A 24,088-nucleotide genomic window follows, 5' to 3' on the forward strand; every position below is an offset into this window, starting at 1 on the left:
GGGCTGGTAATGAATAACAAGACACTAAATAACGAAATACAGTTGAAGAGTTGTGTCTGTTTATTTTAACGATTCTTTTTCAATATAATGTTCAAAGTTAGTTCATTTGACTAAATATCATTATTCTTGCCGCTAATGTACTGTTCTTTAATACCGTATTTTCATATCTTGTGGATAGTTTTCTCATTGGTAATAACAACACACATAATTCAATGTATTTATATAAAAAAACATGAACGATATACTATTTAATTAGAGATGCATTTGTTATTACTGAAATTATGTTTATTAACCTCTAAACAAAGACTGCCTAGATAAAACCATCGCTTAGGTATTCCTCTTCTCACACTTTCATCCTCAAAAAATGTTTGAATTGGTACTCTTGGTTTGAACAACTTTGCTGAATACATAGCATACAAAATTTGCTGATCAGAGTTCATCATTTTCATATTAAGTAAACTTTCTAGGGCCATTCTATAATCCTCGATGAACAATAAAAGATAAGACGGTTTTCCAATGAAAAATCCACCGGCTATATAATATTTGGTATGGTACATGATATCCTTCAAAGAAAGCTTTGCGTTGAAAAAAGCTACTTGCGAAAATGAAATATGGTCTTTTTTCATATTTTTTGGCGGTTTCATTTTGAAGCAGTCATATCTGTTATTTCTGAAATAGCCTATGTCAATCCACGCAAGATATTTTGTCTTCAATATTTGTTTTTTTATGACTCTACCGATCAATTCATACTTAGCATGCATTACTGATGAATAAGCAGGTATACCTGGAGTTGGGTATCCTTTTTGGGTATATATCTCTTTGATTCGTGGTTGCAATCGAAACGCCTGAAGACTTGTTTGATTCAGAATGAAGATCTTGGTCATATGGTTTGCGAAATGTTTACGATATAATTTGAACCGCACTGATAAATCAATTTGATCCGTGTAAAGGATAACAGAATTGTTTACATACTGGAAACTTTTCATCCAATTATAATATGTGCTGTTAGAAAAAATCACATTAGGAGTTTTGATGAACGATCCTATGTTAAAATAAGCTGTAACTAATGTTAATTCGTTTCCATTGGAGTTGTGTACATGATATGCGTGTCCTGACAACGAAATTGCTTTTTTGGGCTTGACATCTGAAAAAATTATAGACGCAATTTTAGATAATGACAACTGTAGTATACTGCTGTTCACATGTCATAAATCGAGAGAGTGAAAAGAAATCCAGTTACAAATTTAAACCGACGGGAACACATCAATAAAAAAAGAAAGGAACGGAACAACAGAAACACTGAAGTACAAACAAAAATAAACGGAAACATTCATAGAAACAGACTATTTGTTACAACACTGCCATATTTCTGGCTTCGTAGGGAACATTTTAATGAAAAAACATGGTGGGTTGAGCCTTGTTATATGGCTAGACAAACCTCCCGCTTATTTTGCAATGTTTAATAAATAGTAAAAATGAAGAAAAAAAATACGTGAGAGGAATATAGTGCAAACGAACGCACGAACACTCACCAATACAAAATATAATAGTACGTTGCAAACATATAAACCCCTGAATTACAATGAATATCTTAGATTAACGACAGCAAAGAACTCCATAAACAGTGACGTATTTGTGTGAAGCTTATAGATTGTTGAAAGTCATACAATTTTACAGAACGAGATCAAATGTTGTACGATTAATTTCCCTTTACTAGTTCAACTATTTATATTGATTTTGACGATATTGAAAGGCCATTTCAAATTAAGCAGGTTACGACAACATACTCATTTGTACTAACACAATACTTTCATTTGGAAATAATGTCGGTTAACAGATTGGCTTCTTCGTTAAATGACAATTGGCTGTTAAATTCATGTTCACCAATTAGACTCAAACCCCAATTTTGTATTCATCATATACTTACAGTCCATAATAAACAGTTTAAAAGGATTGGGCTCAATACTATGCACCATTGTTTCGTGTGTATTTAAGTATAGCTGCCATCTAATTTACGATCAAGTTGCATTGACCTTCGAAGACTGCGGGCGGTCATATAAGCTATATTAATATTAATGTAAATATACATAGAAAACGAACTCGTGCTTTCGATTTCTAGCTTTGTTTACTATCATATTAAAGGTTAAAATATGTGTTAATGATAATTTTTAAGGAATCATTTGTTGTAATCAAATAATCTACCGTTGTTTCATTCTCAATGTTGACATTCTTTCCTACAATAATTTCACACGTATAATACATGTGTCTGTCATCTCTAGCTAATGGGTTTTATTGAAAGTCACATGCATACGGATTCAATGAGGTCCAATTATAAACTTGCCAGTGAATAATTCATCACCGTTGTGACTTAGCTTTTGCATTTTATGTGGACAAAAACAAAATTATGGTTGCTAAAAGCAAAACATTGTTTCACTATTTCACTATAATTTTTGTTTTAACAAAACAAGATATATTTAAAAATTAGTATATCTCGTTGCCTGTGTTCCTTTCAAAATATAATTATTAAAAATAAACATACTTGGTAATTGAAGGCGCTCTTGGTTTTTGTTTTTGAATGGTTTGATCCATGTTTTTGTCAACAAGGAAAAGTTATATGGTAACAAAGATGAAAACGTAAAAGTTGACAAACAGTACGACTCATGGGGGGAGTTTAATTATTGCATTGTTATCTGATATGTAAATTAACCGATTGTGACGTATTTCCATTCGTTACATTTTTAATTAATCGTGTAACAGACGACACTGATGCTTTTAACGCACACAGGAAAATCCAGTCGCTTTGTTACCTCTCAAAAAGGTATATCACCAAAACGTCCTGTTGAACCTAGAAATCATTGATTTCTAGTCGGACATTTTCAATATAATAAAGACAGATAAGCTATTTTTTGTTTGATCTTGAGAATGTGTGTAAATCTGTAATGATAAATTGTACGTATCTTTAATATCGAGCAAGACATTCAACTATTTGGAATGTTGGGTCATCAATGCTTTCAACTTTGTTCTTGTTTGATTATCTGACAATTTCAATATGAGTAGTACAAGTAATAACTTGTGCAATTGTATTTGAACAAGTAATTACATCAGACTCTGGGTCAATTACATTGGAATGTAATTAATTAAATTACACATTACATTGCAAAAATGATCAATTACACTAATTACACATTACACAGTTTTGAAAATGTAATTAATTAAATTACAATTACTTCACTAAAGTAATTAATTAAATTACACATTACATTTCCTCATGATATTTTTTAACAATATTATACATGTATATATAATAAATGTGTAAAATATTCATGTAAGCAAAGTTTAAGCGTGTCATTTGATAATCATTAGTTATTTTAATGTTTTGTCATTTAGTCTGAATCTCTCTGGTCTGAACACTTTGACATCAATTCTAAATAGTCTTTCGACAGGAGCTTATTTGACAGATATTGCTTGATCAGAAAATAGAAGTTCCATGATCAGAAGTTCATAATAATTATAGGAGAGGGAATTGGTTCCTATTACCTTGCCAATACATCAAGGGGCATTTTGACATCTCAGAAATGTAGTCATAATATAAATAAAGAAATTATAAATAAATTAAAAATATTTTATTTTACTTTAAAAATATTAATAAGTGTACTTGTCACAATATTGAAAATAATTTTTAGTACAAACAATGTTTATAATGTCTAAATATTAGCAATAGTTTGCTAATTAGATAAAATACATGTAATAGTGGCATTGCCCCTGGACATTTTAATCTGATTAATAGCTGTTTGTTTTTACAAAAATGAACTAAATGTTCTAAATGAACTGTCTAAGAGAGATTTTTCATAGTGACACATTTTTTTGTTTGTGTTTAACATGGTGATTAATTACTTATCAATCTATTTAGTTAAGAGGTCTCTTTCTTAAAAACTGAACAACCTTATATATATATAATATATATGATCCTCACATTTTTTTAAATTATAAGACTATTAATAAAAAAAATCTGTAGGTCAAATAAATAATATAAAAACTTCAGAATAAATTACAGACTTCATATATTAAAAAAAGTATGTTATATCAATGTTTGAAAAAAATAAATAGAATTTTACAATTTATATTATTAAACACAAATCCTTATCTTTAACATTGTTTAACACAATAGAAGTACATGTAATTCAAATGTAATTCAAAAGTAATTGAGCATTACATGCCTTTTTCAATGTAATTAATTAAATTACCATTACATGTAATTAAAAAAATGCTCAATTACACATTACATTCAATTACATGGAAAATTGTAATGCATTACACTCAATTACCATTACATTTTCAATTACCCCATCCCTGAATTACATGAATTTTGGCATCATACAAGTGATTATTTGTATTCAAGTAATGTATTGTACAAAATAGTTATGTGATTATTATTTTTCTGCATACAGGAATGCTAATGTATACAATTGTTTTTTATTTGTTTGATTACCCTTAAAAACAAATCCCAACAAAAATACATATACATGAGAAAATAAATGCATTTTAACCGGTTTGAAAAAAAACATAAACAAATATATATATTTAGGACCAATATAAAAACATATGAAAACATATGTTTAGGTCTAGTATGAAAACATATGAAAAACATGTTTGTAAAAACATATATTTGTAAAAAAAACATATGAAAAACATATGTTTTTCATATGTTTTCCATATGTTTTGCATATGTTCGAAAACATATGTTTTCATGTCGACCCTAAACATATGTTTACATATGTTTTCAAACATATGAAAAACATATGTTAAACATATGAAAAACATATGTTGCAATTTTTCCTATGTACAATGTATATGTCGTGTACAAGTTGCGATTTTGTACAGGTTATAACATGTACAGAACTATTGTACATGTTATAACTTGTATGATACAAAACTACAAGTTATAACATGTCCAAAAGTACCTCGTACATGTTATAACCTGTACAACATATTTCTTAAAAATGGTTTTAACTTGTACAAAGGAGTAGGTCCGGTAAGGACCGATTTTGGCCTCAAGTTTCAGGTTCATCTGACGAAAGATTTTGACCACTTTTTAAACACTTAAGTGTCTATTTTATTTGAATTAATTAGTTTATGTGAAAGATTTTAACAGATTTAGTCATTAAAAACGATTCGATTCAAGCTCAAATATGAAAAATCTAACTAATATGCCGAAAAATGTCACTTTTCAGATGGTTTTTGGTAAAAATGAAAGTGGCCGCATCCGTGTTCATCCTCAACCTTTATATATGTTATGTATTATCATAAAATACAACTTACATTTCAATATTAAGGATGAACACGAATGCGGCCACTTTCGTTTTACACGAAAACCGTCTAAAATTTAACTAAAATGCTAGAATTATGAGGATTTCAGTAATTTAGCATGACTTAAAGGTGCTAGTACCGGATATATGTGCATTGTATTGTCAAAATCAGCCCATATTTGTGTAGCAGAAGCATTCTACTGTCCAATAAATAACAAAAGGTTTACATTTTAACAATTTTGTAAAACTGCTATATTTTAGGGCCAAAAAGGGGTCTTACTGAACCTACTCCTTTAAAAGATAAAGATATGTTTCTATTATTGCAACTGATGTTAATAACCTCAATAATATTTTCATCATTTTTTTATTATTCATTCATGTGAGTGTGTTTTGTCCTTTTTTGATACAGTCAATGTCCAGGGGTCAGTATTACTAAGCATTCCTAAGACCTGTCATAAGATATCTTATGATAAGTCTGAAGATCCTCTTATGACTTTCTATGAACATATTTCAGACCTCATCTTAAAGCTGTCTTAGGATTATCTTAGCATATATATATTAAAAGGTGTCACTTTATCAGTTATGATAAGGTTCAAAGATAAAATGGTGCATCATTGCTTAAAATCAATACATTGAAGGTTTATTGTTGACAACTCATAATAATCCGCCAACCTACAAACAATTAGCAGGAACATGAAAATTGACAATACGATAATAAATGAGTGTAATTTATAAATTGATGACTGTCATAAGACCATCATTAGACACCTCTCAAGTGGTCTTAACTTAATGGCCAACTTTAGAGATGTTTTAATATAGGAATACTTTGTGGAACCCACTTATGAGTAAGATTTGTAATAAGACCATCATGAAACATGTCTTAGTCCCAATACAGCTTTGTGAAACAGGCCACAGATGCATAGTTTTTATAATTTCTTTATGACTTTTAAAACACACATGAAGTCAACAAACACTATTCAGTATTCTTATCTGATGAATTATAATTGTGAATGTTCACTTTAAAGGCAATAGTAAATTACTTCCATTCTAGTTGACACTAAAAGATGTAAGAGGATATATAGAAAGGATAGATTTCTCTACAAAAAATACACTGTTTTCAAAGTAGAGGATATATATTTTAAACATCAAAATGACATTCGCCTCATGCAATTATCTTGTAAAAAATAATAATTTGAGGTATACATTTACGTAATTCATACTAAAGGCCAAAAATGTTGAAGAGTAGATCCAAAGAAATGTATAATGAAGCGTGTGCCAATGAAAACAATTTCAGCTCTCTATTGCTTTAAAAGAGTAAGAATATGAAACATTGCTTTAGTTTTTGCATGCTGTAAAACGAGGGGAAGGAGTATTACGCTAAATTTTAAAGCATTGTTCTTGAAAATTACAGATGGATTTAGTTACTAGTAACGAATGTATTGTCATTAAGGAAATGTATGCTTTTAATAAACAGTGTCACACTGATATAAGCCATGATGGAATGCTTAAAACATACAATTACATGAAAACACATTATGCCAACAAAAGTCATGAAGCATAAAGTTCTGAAACTTTGTAATCATTGTTCTCTAAAAACAAAACAACACGTTCTGGCCTATTGATTGTTGTTCTTATTTAATAAATTTAAATGTGTATTCTGCTTCATTTAGATTTATCTTAACTTTTGTACAAGTTAAAACTATTTCAAACCAATATTTCGTACATGTTACAACATGTATGAAGTACTTTTGTACATGTTATAACTTGCATTTTTGCATTATACAAATTATGACATGTACACTATTTTTGTACATGTTACAATCTGTACAAAATCGTAACATGTACACGACATATAGATTAACAACTGTTTATTATATCTTAAATTCAGAATCTTCAATGATATGGCGCACGAATGTGCAGTTAATAAGTTCTATTGAGGAGTAATGTGTATGCAAAAGTGACATTCCTTTGTACTATGTTCCAATTCGAAAAAGTCAGTTTAAGCTATGCGAATACTGTCTCCCTTGAACAAGTTTATAATTCTATATTTAAACATACATATTAGATTTATTTTAAATAATTAGAAAATTATAAATTCAATTTTCAGTTTATTGGTTTATCAAAGACATTGACGTATAAACATAATTTTATTAATGTGTGTTAAAACGTTTAAAATTGTTATATACCAATATAGTAACCTTTCGCATTTGTTTTAAATATAATCCAGTTACTTAGGACCGTACAAAAACAAATATTGACACCTTGTGTTTGTGGCATAACATCTTGGCCACAAGTTTTCTGTTTAGTATTCAATTTATATTAAGATCCATTTTGTTACATCTCATGATCAATTGTATTTGGCAATCGCCAATGGCAGTCAGCAGGGTTTAAGAACATCTGTTAGTCAAATGCGTTTGTTTAGATATACTTTTTCACTTTTTTGGTCTTTTGGAAAATGTTGTTTGTGCTGTATTTGGACCCTTCTACATCGGAATTTGTTTTACATGCACACGTATAAAAATTGCGGATTTTATCCAACGCAATCATAGTTTGAACGTAGGTTTCAATTAAGACTCATTTATATTTTTCGTTTGGGCTTGTATCATATTTTCCCTCCGGTTTATATGATCCGTTCATCCTATATTGACTCTTAAAATTCAAGAGTATCTGAAATTGAGGGTAAATTTTATGACCTTCCAAATACCGTTTCGATCCCTAACATCACTGAAGAGACATATATTGTCGAAATATAGATCTGGTGTACAAAACAATATTGACACCTTGTTGTTTGTGGCATAACATCTTGGCCACAAGTTTTCTGTTTAGTATTAAATTTATATTAAGATCCATTTTGTTACATCTCATGATCAATTTTATTTGGCAATCGCCAATGGCAGTCAGCAGGGTTTAAGAACATCAGTTGTTCGACCTGTTAGTCAAATGCGTTTGTTTTAAATATACTTTTTCACTTTTTTGGTCTTTTGGAAAATGTTGTTTGTGCTGTATTTAGACCCTTCTACATCGGAATTTGTTTTACATGCACAAGTATAAAAATTGCGGTTTTTATCCAACGCAATCATACTAGGTTTGAACGTAGTTTTCAATTTAGACTCGTTTATATTTTTTCGTTAGGGCTTGTATCATATTTTCCCTCCGGTTTATATGATCCGTTCATCCTATATTGACTCTTAAAGTTCAAGAGTATCTGAAATTAAGGGTAAATTTTATGGCCTTCCAAATACCGTTTCGATCCCTCACATCACTGAAGAGACATATATTGTCGAAATCTAGATCTGGTGTACAAAAAAATATTGACACCTTGTGTTTGTGACATAACATCTTGGCCACAAGTTTTCTGTTTAGTATTAAATTTATATTAAGATCCATTTTGTTACATCTCGTGATCAATTTTATTTGGCAATTGCCAATGGCAGTCAGCAGGGTTTAAGAACATCAGTTGTTCGACCTGTTAGTCAAATGCGTTTTGTTTAAATATACTTTTTCACTTTTTTGGTCTTTTGGAAAATGTTGTTTGTGCTGTATTTAGACCCTTCTACATCGGAATTTGTTTTACATGCACACGTATAAAAATTGCGGTTTTTATCCAACGCAATCATAGATTTGAACGTAGTTTTCAATTTAGACTCATTTATATTTTTTCGTTTGGGCTTGTATCATATTTTCTCTCCGGTTTATATGATCCGTTCATCCTATATTGACTCTTAAAATTCAAGAGTATCTGAAATTGAGGGTAAATTTTATGGCCTTCCAAATACCGTTTCGATCCCTAACATCACTGAAGAGACATATATTGTCGAAATCTAGATCTGGTGTACAAAAAAATATTGAAACTTTGTGTTTGTGGCATAACATCTTGGCCACAAGTTTTCTGTTTAGTATTAAATGTATATTTAGATCCATTATGTTACATCTCGTGATTAATTTTATTTGGCAATCGCCAATGACAGTCAGCAGGGTTTAACAACATCAGTTGTTCGACCACAAACAAAAAAAATTGAGGAACAAGTCTTTGTAACAAATGATAAACAAATCGTATGATTTCTTTGTGATTTGAAAGTGATAAAATTTCACATGCAAATGAGCTAACAAATCACAATAACAAATCACGAACAAATTGCTTACAAATCATAAGCAAATCATAAACAAATTGTCAAGAAATTGTTTTGAAATCATTAACAAATCAGAGGTAATTGCTTTCCTACTTCAAGCAAATCACAAACAAATTGTTTTCAAATCGTAAAGAAATTGTTATCAAATCTTTAACAAATCAGAAGTAAATCATATTCCTACCTCAAGCAAATCATAAACAAATTGTTTTCAAATTGTTAAGAAATTATAAACAAATTGTTATCAAATCTTTAACAAATCAGAAGTAAATCATATATTCCTACCTTAAGCAAATCATAAGCAAATCGTAAATAAATTGACATCAATCAACAATCCACAGATTAAATCATTCACATCCAGATCAAACATATGTTCTGCCCCTGAAACCACTAAACTTTGAAGCGCAATTGTCTTCATTTTACCTTAAATAGCTACTCCTCTAATTGTAAAAGGAATACGATCTTTGGTTGCGGTGGGGACGAATTGTTCACTCTGTGTAAGTTTCTCTTACTTCTCTTCCGAATTTGACTATAACGAAATTTGAAAAAAAACATTGGCAACCACGTGTACTTAGTACAATGATGTCGAATAGGTGATGGCTCTTAGTCTTGATCCAAATCTGCTACATTATAATATAGCTTTGCCCATTTTGCCCGGGACCTGGTCAGTAAACATCGTGTACAGTTAACACATTAAACTTGCCAGTGTATTATGTCTGCTGGCTCTGGAATCCAGTCTTTAAATGAATGTTTCGATCTGTTTATACATCTTTTACACATTTTTATTTTGAAAATTAATCCTTACAGTACAAAATGATCATGATTATAATGAGATACTGAAATGCAGTTTCTAAATTTTAATGGTTAACGTTTAAATAGTATAAGTTGAAAATGTGAAATTATAAATATAGAGATTCCTTACCACCGTCATCTTTCATAGACTGAATAAAACTCCTCATCTTGCAACCTTCTTTTTTCTATAGAACAGTATTTGAAATTTGAATTTGACCTCAACCGGAAGTTAGAGAGATAGATAAACAAAGAAACTTGGAAGGCATAAACATTTTATTCATTGTAGCAAACCATCAATGAATCACACCATGATAGCTAACAAAGTTAACAAATCATTTTCACATCATTTCATATGATATTCTAAGTTAACAAATCATTTTCAAATCATTTCATATGATATTCTAAGTTAACAAATCATAACGAAATCACACCATTCTAGCTTACAAAGTTAACAAATCTCTTTCAAATCTATTCATACGATATTCTAAGTAAACAAATCATAAAGAAATCACACTAAAACAGAAACAAATTGCTTACAAATCATACAATAGAAAGAGATCGCAAAGAAATCAGTTTTAGGGAATTAGGAAAATTCTGATTTGTTTATGATTTGTTTAATGAATCTCAAGCAAATGGTACTAACAAATCGCAGAATCACGATTTGAAAAAGATTTGAAAACGATTTGAAAGAAATTTGTTCATTTATTTTTCTGTTTGGGGGCCAGTTAGTCAAATGCGTTTTGTTTAAATATACTTTTTCACTTTTTTGATCTTTTGGAAACTGTTGTTTGTGCTGTATTTAGACCCTTCTACATCGGAATTAATTTTACATGCACACGTATAAAAATTGCGGTTTTTATCCAACGCAATCATAGGTTTGAACGTAGTTTTCAATTTAAACTCATTTATATTTTTTCGTTTGGGCTTGTTTCATATTTTCCCTCCGGTTTATATGATCCGTTCATCCTATATTGACTCTTAAAATTCAAGAGTATCTGAAATTGAGGGTAAATTTTATGGCCTTCCAAATATCGTTTCGATCCCTAACATCACTGAAGAGACATATATTGTCGAAATCTAGATCTGGTGTACAAAAAAATATTGACACCTTGTGTTTGTGGCATAACATCTTGGCCACAAGTTTTCTGTTTAGTATTGAATTTATATTAAGATCCATTTTGTTACATCTCATGATCAATTTTATTTGGCAATCGCCAATGGCAGTCAGCAGGGTTTAAGAACATCAGTTGTTCGACCTGTTAGTCTAATGCGTTTTGTTTAAATATACTTTTTCACTTTTTTGGTCTTTTGGAAAATGTTGTTTGTGCTGTATTTAGACCCTTCTACATCGGAATTTGTTTTACATGAACACGTATAAAAAATGCGGTTTTTATCCAACGCAATCATAGGTTTGAACGTAGTTTTCAATTTAGATTCGTTTATGTATATATATATATACAACTCGTCTAAACATCAACCCAACAATGTTAGATCTGTAAATTTGCTTTCGCAATTTGTTTGTTTTTCCGTCGCCGGGTTTCGAACCCATGCTACTGTGATATTGTGGCACCAAATTGCCTGCACTGCAGTCGTCCCGCTAGACCACACGGCCACCTGGGCTCTACTTAAATAAAGCTTTCAGTGGCCGTGTGTTACCTTTCCTCGTTAGTATTAATCTAGCGGCGAACTACAGTACATGAGATTTAAGACATGGAGATGTTATTGTTACAGATAAGTTCAGTTATCTACAGTAAAGGATCCTACACATTAATGGAAGATACAGTCACAGAAAATAATTATATTTATAAGTACGTCTGAGTCAGTGACAACTCTACAACAGATTTATCCATCGGATCGCCATCAATGATGGTGATACATGGCTGTGTATATATATATATATGTAAAGTCTCTGAATGATTGTATAATAAAAACTATAACACAAATTCCCATACGTTTCGGCCATTACGGCCTTCTTCATTGGAATAAATTACAACATTGAAACAACAATTACATTGCTTGGATACATTACGTTATAATAACTTCTATGACGTTCATTTGCCGCGTTTTTCGCTTTTTTAATATAAATATTTATTATCGTTCATACATTGTGTTGAGTCCTTCAGGTTCTAAAGTTTTTAATTTTTTCATCCAAAAGGCTTCTTTAGTTTTTCTGTAAATTTCTGTCCCAAATACTCTCTCTATGGCGGTAACTTTCAAATTTGTCATTGAATGATTGTTTTGAATGAAATGGTTAGCTACTGGATCTTCTGTTTTTTTTGTGCGTATTTTTGAAAAGTTCAATAGCATTCGTTGATATAGTGTATCACCCGTTTGTCCTACATATATAACTTTTTCACATTTTGTACAATTAATCGCATATATCACGCCTACGGTTTTACAATTTATTTGTCCCTGAATGATATATTCTTTGCCGGTGTTTTCACAAAATACCTTGGTTTCATTTATATGTGAGCATAATGCACAATTTTTACCACATGGTCCACATCCATTAGTTTGTTTATAAAATAGTAAATTATGCTTTTTGTGCACTAAGATGTCTTTTATGTTGTTATCGCGTTTAAATGCCACGATAGGCATAGTCTTCCAGATTGACGGAGAATTTTAAGATTGTTTCTAAGAATTGAATGTACATTTGGAAGCGCTTTAGAAAAAGTAATTACTAAAGGTACCCTGTTGTTTTCTTTCTTCTGTTTGTTCCGTAATAGATCTTCTCGGTTTAAATTGTCGACTTTTTTCAATTGAACTTCAGTGGACGAGTTATTGTATCCACGTTTTCTTAGGTGCGTTTTTATTTCTTCTCTTCTTGTTTTGTAATCTTCCTCTGTTGAGCAAATTCTTTTGACACGAATACCAAGACCATATGGTATAGCATTTTTTACAGAGTTTGGATGGCTTGACGACACATGTAAGTACTGGTGCTTATCTGTTGATTTTGTATAAAGATCTGTTTTAAGTTGTCCGTTTTCTATGTGTACAAACACATCAAGGAATTCAATTTTTTCAGTTGAGTAACGCATTTCTGTTTTAATTCTCGGATGTAAACTGTTTGACATTTCGTGAAATTTTTTTAATTCATCTAAACCATGTTCCCATATTCCCCAGATGTCATCAACATATCTCCAATATGAAAATGGTTGTAAACTGCTGTTTTGAAATAAATTTTCTTCCCATTGTCCGAGGTAGGTGCAAGCATAATTCATGCCTAGATGGGAACCAATAGCTGTTCCTTCGGTTTGTAAAAAGTGCTTTCCGTTAAAGCTAAAATTATTGTTTTCAATGACTAAATCCATCATTTTAAGAACATCTTCCGTTGGAATTGATGTGTTAGTTCGATTTTCTAGTGCTGATTTGCATGCTTCTCGCGCTTCTTTTCTTGGTACGCTTGGATATAATTTATTTACATCTAAACAAAACATTATTGCGTTGTCTGGTAAAGGCTGTTGTATTGCATTTAATTTGTTTAAAAAATCTGTTGTGTCTTTGATATAGGTGGGTAAGTTTCGAACATTCTCCGAAAGCTCGTTTTCGACTATTTCAGCGATTTTTTCTGTGGGATGGTTCCGCCCATTAATAATTGTTCTAACTGGGTGATTTCTTTTGTGTAGTTTTGGATTGGCTTGTACCTTTCCGGGACAAGTTCCTTTCGGTAAGAGATACTTTTTCATGTCTTTGTCTATTATTTCTCTTTTACATAACGATAATAAATATTTATATTAAAAAAGCGAAAAACGCGGCAAATGAACGTCATAGAAGTTATTATAACGTAATGTATCCAAGCGATGTAATTGTTGTTTCAATGTTGTAATTTATTCCAATGAAGAAGGCCGTAATGGCCGAAACGTATGGGAATTTGTGTTATAGTTTTTATCCATCGGATCACCAGCAATGATGGTGATAGATGGTTGTGTACATTATTTATTTACAACTCGTCTAAACATCAACCCAGCAATGTTAGATCTGTATATTTGCTTTCGCAAATTTTTTGTTCTTCCCTCGCCAGCTATACTCGCCTCACCCTGCCACCGAAGCTTCATTTTTATGAAGCCCAGGTGGTCGTGTGGTCTTGCACACCGGTTACAGTGCAGGCGATTTGGTGTCACGATATCTCAGTAGCATGGGTTCGAATCCCGGCGAGGGAAGAACCAAAAATTTGCGAAGTTTAACTTGCAAAACTCAGAATGTTGTATACCTCCTTCAGTGTCGATGTGACATGCAATATGTTGGCGAGACAGAGCAGCCATTCAACAAATGCATGCATGGTCATCGAAGTGACTACACTTGCAAGCCCGAACTACCCGTAGGTCGTCATTTGAAATCACATGGGCACGCCCAAGCTGATCTTAAATACCTTACCATCACAATCATAGACCACACCGAGGGTTGGTCGAAGGTTGATAGAGTCGCTCGGGAAAGATTTTGGATATGAAAGTTAAGGACAGTTTCTCCAGAGGGCAAAAATGAAAAAAAAACATAGAATGAGTCAATTATTTTCCGGTCATCACTTGTTTCTAATAACTCCGGCTTCCGTACTGGCTTTACAGTTTGAAGATTTTTTTAAAATACCAGTTCAAATTACAGGGCTTCATTCATTTGGGATGGATGTATAAGTACGTAGCCACGTTCAATTATTATACCTTATTAGAAAAAACTTATTTTTCTAATCATCATTAAACAGCTATACGTTTGGGAGGATTAAATATGTAGTTTCTGTTGCAATTGCCCTACCGTTGTCAAATTTGAAATATTATACCAACTTGGATCGGTTAGGGCATTTTTGATTTTTTTGTTTGAAGACTGCCCTCCATGCAGTTATAACATCTCAACTGTCACAACCTTTGGAAATTTATAGTTGTGCCAGTTCACATCGCAAATAATTATTTTTATTTGGCATATCTTTATAATCTTTGCGCCATGTTTGGAAATTTTAAAATTGTACAAGCGTCTGTGGTGTCCGCTTAAATTGTATAAACTTTAAAGATTTTGATAGTGTCTCAATTTGAATATATTGACATGATTCATTTGACATCGTGCTATTACCAAAAGAGGATAACTGTTATCCGAAATATCTAATATTTTCATTTTATAGTTATTTAAAGGGGCACTAGCTACGAGATATTATATAAAAAAATCTAAAGTTTGATTTTTTTCTGTTCGATCAGTAATGACAGTGAAATAGTGAAATAACAATTCGCTTTTTGCAGCCAAAAAGGTTCAATTTTGTCAAATTACGCTAAGAAACATTGATAATTAGTTATTCACTTGCAAGTGAACGAGTCGACCTCTTTAAATCCGTATTCATGTGAACTTCAATTTAACCCCTAGCTAGAGATTGACATGCATTGTACGTGTACTGGTTAGTTAAAGAAAAAGAATGTCAACAATGAAAGTGAAACTACGGTAAATCATTTGATTACTAATTCGATGCACATAAAATCATTCTTATACGGTTTAAAACAATGAGAAACATCTTTTTTTAATCTATAAAATAAAACAAACAGACCTATATAAATCCAAATGTACGTGTTGGTTTAATCTATTCAAAAAAGGTAACTATAAATGTAATTATTTATAAATCTTTCGGATAACAAATATCCTTCTTCAGTCACATTCAAATGAATCATCTTTAAATCTTCTTAGATTAAACTATTACAATCTTGAAATTAATACAATAAAAAGGTCAAACCGAACATCAGTTAAGACGCTTGCACCATTCTGAAATTTTTTTAAACATGACATAGGTTATATGGCTTATTACAACAGAGAGTTCAAATATATGATTTAAATACAAATAATAATATGCGGTATGACCTAGCACAATTCTGAAACTTTAACGGGAACGACAATTATGATGGTACAAGCATGATTACGTCAGTAAAATTACCAAATAGACAGCACTGAACGATCTAAATTTATAAATATTTCAAATTGACAGAGTAAAGTAGCTAAAACAGAGCCTGAGTATTTAAACATCGCCAACTAACGGCGTTAAAATGTAATAATAAGTTTTGACTAAGTATAACTATAAGAACGTGGCTTGGTACTTTTACATCCCTCAAAAAAATGTATTTAATTGATGAAAAAGGTTAAGAAATAGAAACAGAGACTGTAATAATAAGTAATATAAACTAAACGTGAAGCCTTACACGGAGTCAAATTACATCTTTTCATTTATCCCATTTGGTGCCAAGTTGTTAATTTTCTTATCCAAAATCTTTCCCGAGCGAGTCTATAATCCTTAGACCAAGCACAGTTGTGGTTAATGATTTTAATGGTCAGTCGATTGAGGATCCTACAAATTAATGTAAGATACAGTCACAAAAAATAATTATTTTTATAAGTACGTCTGAGCCAGTGACAACTCTACAACAGATGTATCCATATTATTTTCTGTGACTGTATCTTACATTAATTTGTAGGATCCTTTACTATAGATAATTTAGCTGATCTGTAAGAATAACATCTTCATGCCTTATATATCATGTACTGTAGTACGACGCTAGATTAAAACGGACGTGGAAACGTTACACCCGGCCACCGAAAGCTTCATTTTTATGAAGCCCAGGTGGTCGTGTGGTCTAGCGGGACGGCTACAATGCAGGCGATTTGGTGTAACGATATCTCAGTAGCATGGGTTTGAATCCCGGCGAGGGAAGACCAAAAAAATTGCGAAAGCAAATTTACAGATCTAAAATTGTTGGGTTGATGTTTAGACGAGTTGTATATATACAGTCCGCCAAAAGTTCAGCACCACCGAAATATAACTGGCAATATTTTTTAAACTAGTGCGAACAAAAATTATTAATGTTTGGTGTTATGAATTACCTTTAACATACACTAAGAAAATTCATAACGACCAAAAAGATTGAACTACGATAAAGCAGTCAAGCAAAATTTCAGCAAAGGTCATCTTTGCGTTTACAAATACACTGTTTCTCCATGTGGTCGTGTTAGTGTTCGTACATTGGCCCGTGGACTTCATAGAGGCGACCGAAGAGCAAGTAATGGTATATAGAGACCTGTACATACAGGCAGACACTCTACCGTCAGGTTTCAATTGGGTAATTATTATCTATGCTTGAACTTAAGAAGATGACAAAACACTCATTGCTCAGATGGGAGTCGGTTTCTTTTACTACCAGAAGACGCCATAATACGAATTTCGCGGGGAAACAAAACGATCTATGACCAACACAATGTTTGCACAAGGACTGCATTCAGTGCTGGTGGTGTTTCAGTACGGGGTTGCTTATTATACCGGTATAAGCTGGGTATGCATCTTCTGCATGGTAACATAAACGGACAGACATACAAAACGTTGGTGCCTTAAAATATTGAAGTCCCTTATTTTAATAATCCCCACTTGCGTTAACATTGTCAAGACCCTTGTACATGGACGACAACGTTAGACCACACGGGGCAAGGTTTTAACCGAGTCCAAAGAGCAACAAGCCATTTACACTATTTTCTGGCCTTCCATGTCTCCATACATAAACCCTATCAATTATATCTGAGATGCCATTGGCGGAAATCTCAATAGCAGAGCTTCACCTTCACAATATGTTGTCGATTTAATAGTGGCATTTGTTGTTAAATGCAACAGATTTCCTCAATTAAAGCTTTGAAGGCTTGTACCGAGAATTATACGTCGAGTTATGAAACTGTACCGGAAGAGCGGTTGTTACCCATGCTATTGACTCAAATATTGACATTAAATTTGCCGAACATACCTAAGATTATGTGTAGAAAATGTTAATGATATTGGTCTAGCAGGACGGCTACAGTGCAGGCAATTTGGTGTCACGATATCTCAGTAGCATGGGTTCGAATCCCTTTGGGAAGAACACAAAATTTGCGAAAGCAAATTTACAGATCTAACATTGTTGGGTTGATGTTTAGACGAGTTGTATATACATAATGTACACAGCCATGTATCACCGTCATTGCTGGTGATCCGATGGATCAATCTGTTGTAGAGTTGTCACTGACTCAGACGTACTTATAAATATAATTATTTTCTGTGACAGTATCTTGCATTAATTTGTAGGATCCTTTACTATAGATAATTGAGCTGATCTGTAACAATAACATCTCCATGCCTTATATATCATGTACTGTAGTACGACGCTAGATTAAAACTGACAAAGAAAGGTAACACATGGCCACCGAAAGCTTTATTATTGTGAAGCCCAGGTGGTCGTGTGGTCTGGCGGGACGGCTAACTGTTTTAAATTATTCTTTATCTTTCCTGTATCTTTTCTCGTCTTTTTCGTTAAGACCATCAGGTTCTAAAGTGTGGAGTAGGTGGATTCAAAAGTTTTCTCTTCTCCTTCTCGCAACAAAGCATCGTCCTTTTTATCGCGTACTATTGGTCAATGAACGTTGCTTACTTCAACTACTAATTATGCTACTGTGATATCGTGACACCAAATCGCCTGCACTGCAGCCGTCCCGCTACACCACACGACCACCTGGGCTCTTAAAAATAGAGCTTTCCCTGGCCGTGTGTTACCTTTCCACGTCAGTTTTAATCTAGCAGCCCAGGTGGTCGTGTGGTCTAGCGGGACGGCTGCAGTGCACATGGCGATCCGATGGATACATCTGTTGTAGGGTTGTCACTGACTCAGACGTACTTATGTATATATATATATATATATATATACAACTCGTCTAAACATCAGCCCAACAATGTTAGATCTGTAAATTTGCTTTCGCAAATTTTTGGTTCTTCCCTCGCCGGGATTCGAACCCATGCTACTGTGATATCGTGACACCAAATCGCCTGCACTGCAGCCGTCCCGCGTGACCACACGACCACCTGGGCTCTCAAAAAAAGAGCTTTCGCTGGCCGTGTGTTACCTTTCCACGTCAGTTTTAATCTAGCGGCGTACTACAGTACATGATATATAAGGCATGAAGATGTTATTGTTACAGATATATATATATAAGTGCCTATAAATAGCAGCACATGACATCGTGCTATTATTGAAGAAGGATATCTGTTATCCGAAATATCTAATATTTTTTCATTTTATAGTTATGTAATGGTGATGTTGTACCCTTTTTGACTTGTTATATATATATATATATATATATATATATATATAAATTTATATATTTATATATATATATATATATATATATATATATATATATATATATATATATATATGTATACAACTCGTCTAAACATCAACCCAACAATGTAAGATCTGATAATTTGCTTTCGCAAATTTTTGGTTCTTCCGTCGCCGGGATTCGAACCCATGCTACTGTTATATCGTGACACCAAATCGCCTGCACTGCAGCCGTCCCGCTAGACCACACGACCACCTGGGCTCTACAATAATAGAGCTTTCGCTGGCCGTGTGTTACCTTTCCTCGTCAGTTTTAATATAGCGGCGTACTACAGTACATGATATATAAGGCATGAAGATGTTATTGTTACAGATCAGCTAAATTATCTATATTAAAGGATACAGTCACAGAAAATAATTATATTTATAAGTACGTCTGAGTCAGTGACAACTCTACAACAGATGTATCCATCGGATCGCCATCAATGATGGTGATACATGGCTGTGTACATAATGTATATACAACTCGTCTAAACATCAACCCAACAATGTTAGATATAACTTATAATTTAAAGTATATTTTGTTTTCTGTTCTGCTGTTGTTTTAATTTAGCCTTTATTTTTCCATTTGCGCCCCCTCTCCCCAATTTTGTTATTCCGAGTCTTTAATGTATCCGTTTTGAATAATATTTAATATATACACATGGAAAAAGTATTGCAACACCAAATTGAAATTCAAATTAAAAACACACTCTTTATTTTTTTGTGATATAATTTGTTGAAATAGAATTAGTTAAACATTATTTAAATATCACATGAGTTAAATCAATAAATATCGACTCGATAAGTTCTTATCTGCAAATGCAGCTACTGTACTCGTAAACAATAAAACATATGTTTTTATTCACATTGTTTTCAACACTATAAATAACCAAGTTTATAAAGTTATGTGATTGACATCTTGTAATTTGTCATGAACAACTCATAACTGCAGCAAGATGGCAGATAATCAGCATGAGAGAAGCAGGTATGTCGCTGTGACAGTTGCATGTATTGTTGGTCATCACTATTCCTCTATCAGTAGTTTTGAGAATAAAAGCAGGCAACAAACGATGTTAAACACCTTCCGATATCAAGAAGACCCGCTATAACATCTGCTAGGGAAAATCAAGCATAATGAAGAATGGTCAGAAGGAAACCCATTGCAAACAATACAGTCCTAAAAAGAGAGTGATGACCATACAGGAGCCTTTAAACAAGAACTGTTCGAAATCAGCTCATCCCTACTGGTATTCGTGCGATAAGACCATGTTGGGGACCTTTGCCTACGAACAGACACACAGTTGCCCGTATCCAATATAGTGCAGAGCTCGCCAAAGTTGGAAATTAGCATCGTGGAGGAAGATCCATTGTTCAAATTGAATTCGGTTTATCTTCCTTGGCCCGATCGTAGCCCGAATTTGAACCCTATCGAGTATATATGGGACACTATTGGGCGTAAAGTGCACGAAAGGACACCCCAGTTCAAACACGTCATGAAATAAACAATACCTTTCGTCAGGAATGGTTGCTGCTACCTTAGCAACACACTAGTCGACTTATGGCAGGAATCAGAAGACGTTAAGATGCGGTTATCCTTTTGAATGGAGGCTGCGCACAAAGTACTAATTCTGTGGCGTATAACGATCAACCATGATGTGAACAATCATTTAAAGATTAATTTTGAATTGTCTGACATTGAAAAGTTCGACTACAGTAAAAGTTGTACAATGCATTTTTTTTGTACAAACAACACTTAAATTTGTAATAAAAATTTTGGTTCGCTAAAACAATTTTGTTTTCATACATTTTTTGTTCGTTTTAATGCCAATGTTATCATTAACTACGTTTCAATATTATTTTACAAATATTTTATCATATTCCATCCAAAACAAGAGACTGATATGTCAAGTTTTAAAAAACCAAGGTGTTGCAATACTTGTTTCCATGTGTATACAGACTTTGACTCTTTTTTGCGCATCTTTTAGTAGTCCGATTGATAGATTTATTCCCGGCAATCGAATCACATCTCCTTATAGTTATTGTATCGCTGTGACTTTGCCGAATACAGCATGATTGGACACATGACATTTCCCCCTTATAATCAAAGTACATACCTCGGAATATGCTTATGTTGATTATGAATATACCTAGTGGCAAACTGCATATTAGAATAAAATACATCTTTGAATTGCATAGCTTCCACCTCTGAAATATAAGTTGCAATATGTTAGCTTTTTTATATTTTCAAAGATATTGTCTAAGAATGTAACTTTAACACACTAATGAGTGTTATAAAATTAGTTGTTATATTTTATATATTATTCACGCAATATTTCGCTAAACAAATTAGCTTCATCGGGCGTGTGCATCTATCTAGGTGAAATCGGATGCATGACAAAAAATATCTTTGTAGCTTGAGCTACAAAACATTCGTGTAAAAGTTTAACATATTGATTGATGGTCTATATTACTTTTGATAATATCACCTTTCAAATAATTCAGGTAAACCCAAATTAGGACTCCGACAGGAGAAAACAGAGAGAAAGGTTCTGGATGCATCAGCTACCTACTCTTGAACCTGATGGACTTAATGAGAGGGATGAAACACAGTTCTACCCAAAACCAAAGGAATAAATCATGAATTTCATTCTATTTAACTAAAACAAATATTTGTTTAGATTTAGAAATTATTATGTACAATAAACGGCAAAAATATGTTTTATATAGACCATCAATCAATATGTTAAACTGATACACGAATATTGTGTAGCTCAAGCTACAAAGATACTTTTTGTCATGCATCCGATTTCACCAAGATAGATGCACACGCCCGATGAAGCTAATTTGTTTAGAGAAATATTGCGTGAATAATATATAAAATATAACAACTGATTGAATACACTCATTAGTGTGTTAAAGTTACATTCCTAGACACTTATATATATATATATATATATTAGTTGTTAATCAAGTTAATTTGATATATGAATTGAGTGTCAAAGGTACGTGTTTTGACCTTGTTTTCCTCCAAATATCAAGTTGATAATCAAACATAAGGTTGCACTGATCCAATATTTGTCTATGTTATACAAAAAATACATTAAATTTCCTTGTATGTGAAAAACGTTGATTTCTTTTCCAGTAAAAAAAAATGATGATACATATCTTTCCATATTTGAATTATGTAACTGTTTATTACCATCGTGTCATGTAATTACCACGGAACTCTTTAAAAAAAACTATGCATGCCAATATATATTATACCTTTTATCATTGACAAAATTTGATACCATAATACTATGGATGGGTAATTTTTCCGTACAAATGTTTTAAACTGAAATGTGCGCTTTGTTACCAAATGTCTCTTATTTTACTTACGTTGTTAAATTTTCAAACTTGTTTCGAACGGCCATTTTTTAATGTGCAATTTAATCGCGAAAATATATTTGCGCACATCAACATATAAGCGTAGTATGTAGTTTTGACTAGCCATAAAAACAGGTCTTACCCACCATTTGTCCTAAAGGAGGCTCGAGGGTTTAAAAAAATTAGCAAAAATTGAGACATTGTTTTTTTTTTCATTACACATTTTATTTATTACACTATTCGTTGTTACTTTATCATATGGTACAAAAGTCAACCAACAAAATCAATTTGTTTTGGCCCAGATGACTTTTAAAATGTGTATTTCATTGAAAAAGCTCAAAATTATCTCCCAATCGGTGACCTATAGTTTTTATCATATTTTTCAAATGAACTGTACTTAAACTAAACTATTGTAAAATTTAAACATTTTAGTGTAATTTAGTTCTTTTTTTATTTCGATTTTAACTCAGATTGTGAGCTTAACTGAACAGTGACTCCATATTTTTTTTATTTTTCTATTAAGTATAGGAGAAATTTTGTTTACAGACAAAAATAGCCAAATCCTATATTTAAAAAAACACAAAATTAATTTAGACCCTGGTATCTGTTTGCTTGTTTGTGTTACTTGTCGATGATTGTATGTTTGTTTTGTTTTTTGTACCTTCAGTTACTTGATGCTCTATGTTTCAATGTAAAAAATATACCACTTTATCACGCAAACTAGAACGTATGCATTTTTTTCATTCAAAGTCATACATTTTGGAAATTATCCTCCCCCTTTTTTTCTTGGTCCTCTACGATTTCACAATTACATCAAAATGAGCCTCTGGTTTGATAAGATATTATTTGGTAAAACAAAATAGTACCTAATACTTGGTTCCTTTATTCATATTTCTGTATTCGATGTGTAAAACAATTTTTTTTTTTTTTTTAATTTATCATATTTTATTGAAATCTGTACATTTGTTAGTTTAAAAACATCAAGTAGCGGTACCTTATCCCGGCCTCGTTAACATTAGTAAATAACATATTTATACAGCTGTTAGTTTTTGTTAGTATTTACATACAAGTTTTCGTACCTGAAAAAATTATATACCATATCAGTAATATCAAAAAATGAAGTTTACCATTAAGATTATCAAACATAATTATCTAATATAACAAATGCACAGGTTATGAAAAATATATAATGTGAGTAGTTAAAGTAGTAAAATATAAAGATATATAAGATATATTTTTTAAGAATGTCCGTAGATTATTTTGAATTCAAAATTATGAAAAGAAGAAAGAAAAAAAAAAAAAAAAAAAAAAACCCAACAAAAACAACAAAAAGGAACAAAATTAAATAAATAAGTAAATA

At 32.1% G+C, this 24,088-nt stretch overlaps 1 long non-coding RNA gene across 1 annotated transcript; it reads right to left on the bottom strand.

The window, feature by feature from the left end:
• Positions 1 to 415: 415 nt before the first annotated feature.
• LOC139528675 (uncharacterized) lies at positions 416 to 22,619 on the bottom strand. Its single transcript, XR_011665660.1, has 3 exons — positions 22,562 to 22,619; positions 21,477 to 21,567; positions 416 to 1,144 (listed from the first exon to the last, which is right to left on the bottom strand). It is a non-coding gene; the product is annotated as an uncharacterized lncRNA (long non-coding RNA).
• Between the last annotated feature and the right edge of the window lie 1,469 nt (positions 22,620 to 24,088).

The sequence above is a fragment of the Mytilus edulis genome, chromosome 1, assembly GCF_963676685.1.
Source record: "Mytilus edulis chromosome 1, xbMytEdul2.2, whole genome shotgun sequence".
Taxonomy (NCBI): domain Eukaryota; kingdom Metazoa; phylum Mollusca; class Bivalvia; order Mytilida; family Mytilidae; genus Mytilus; species Mytilus edulis.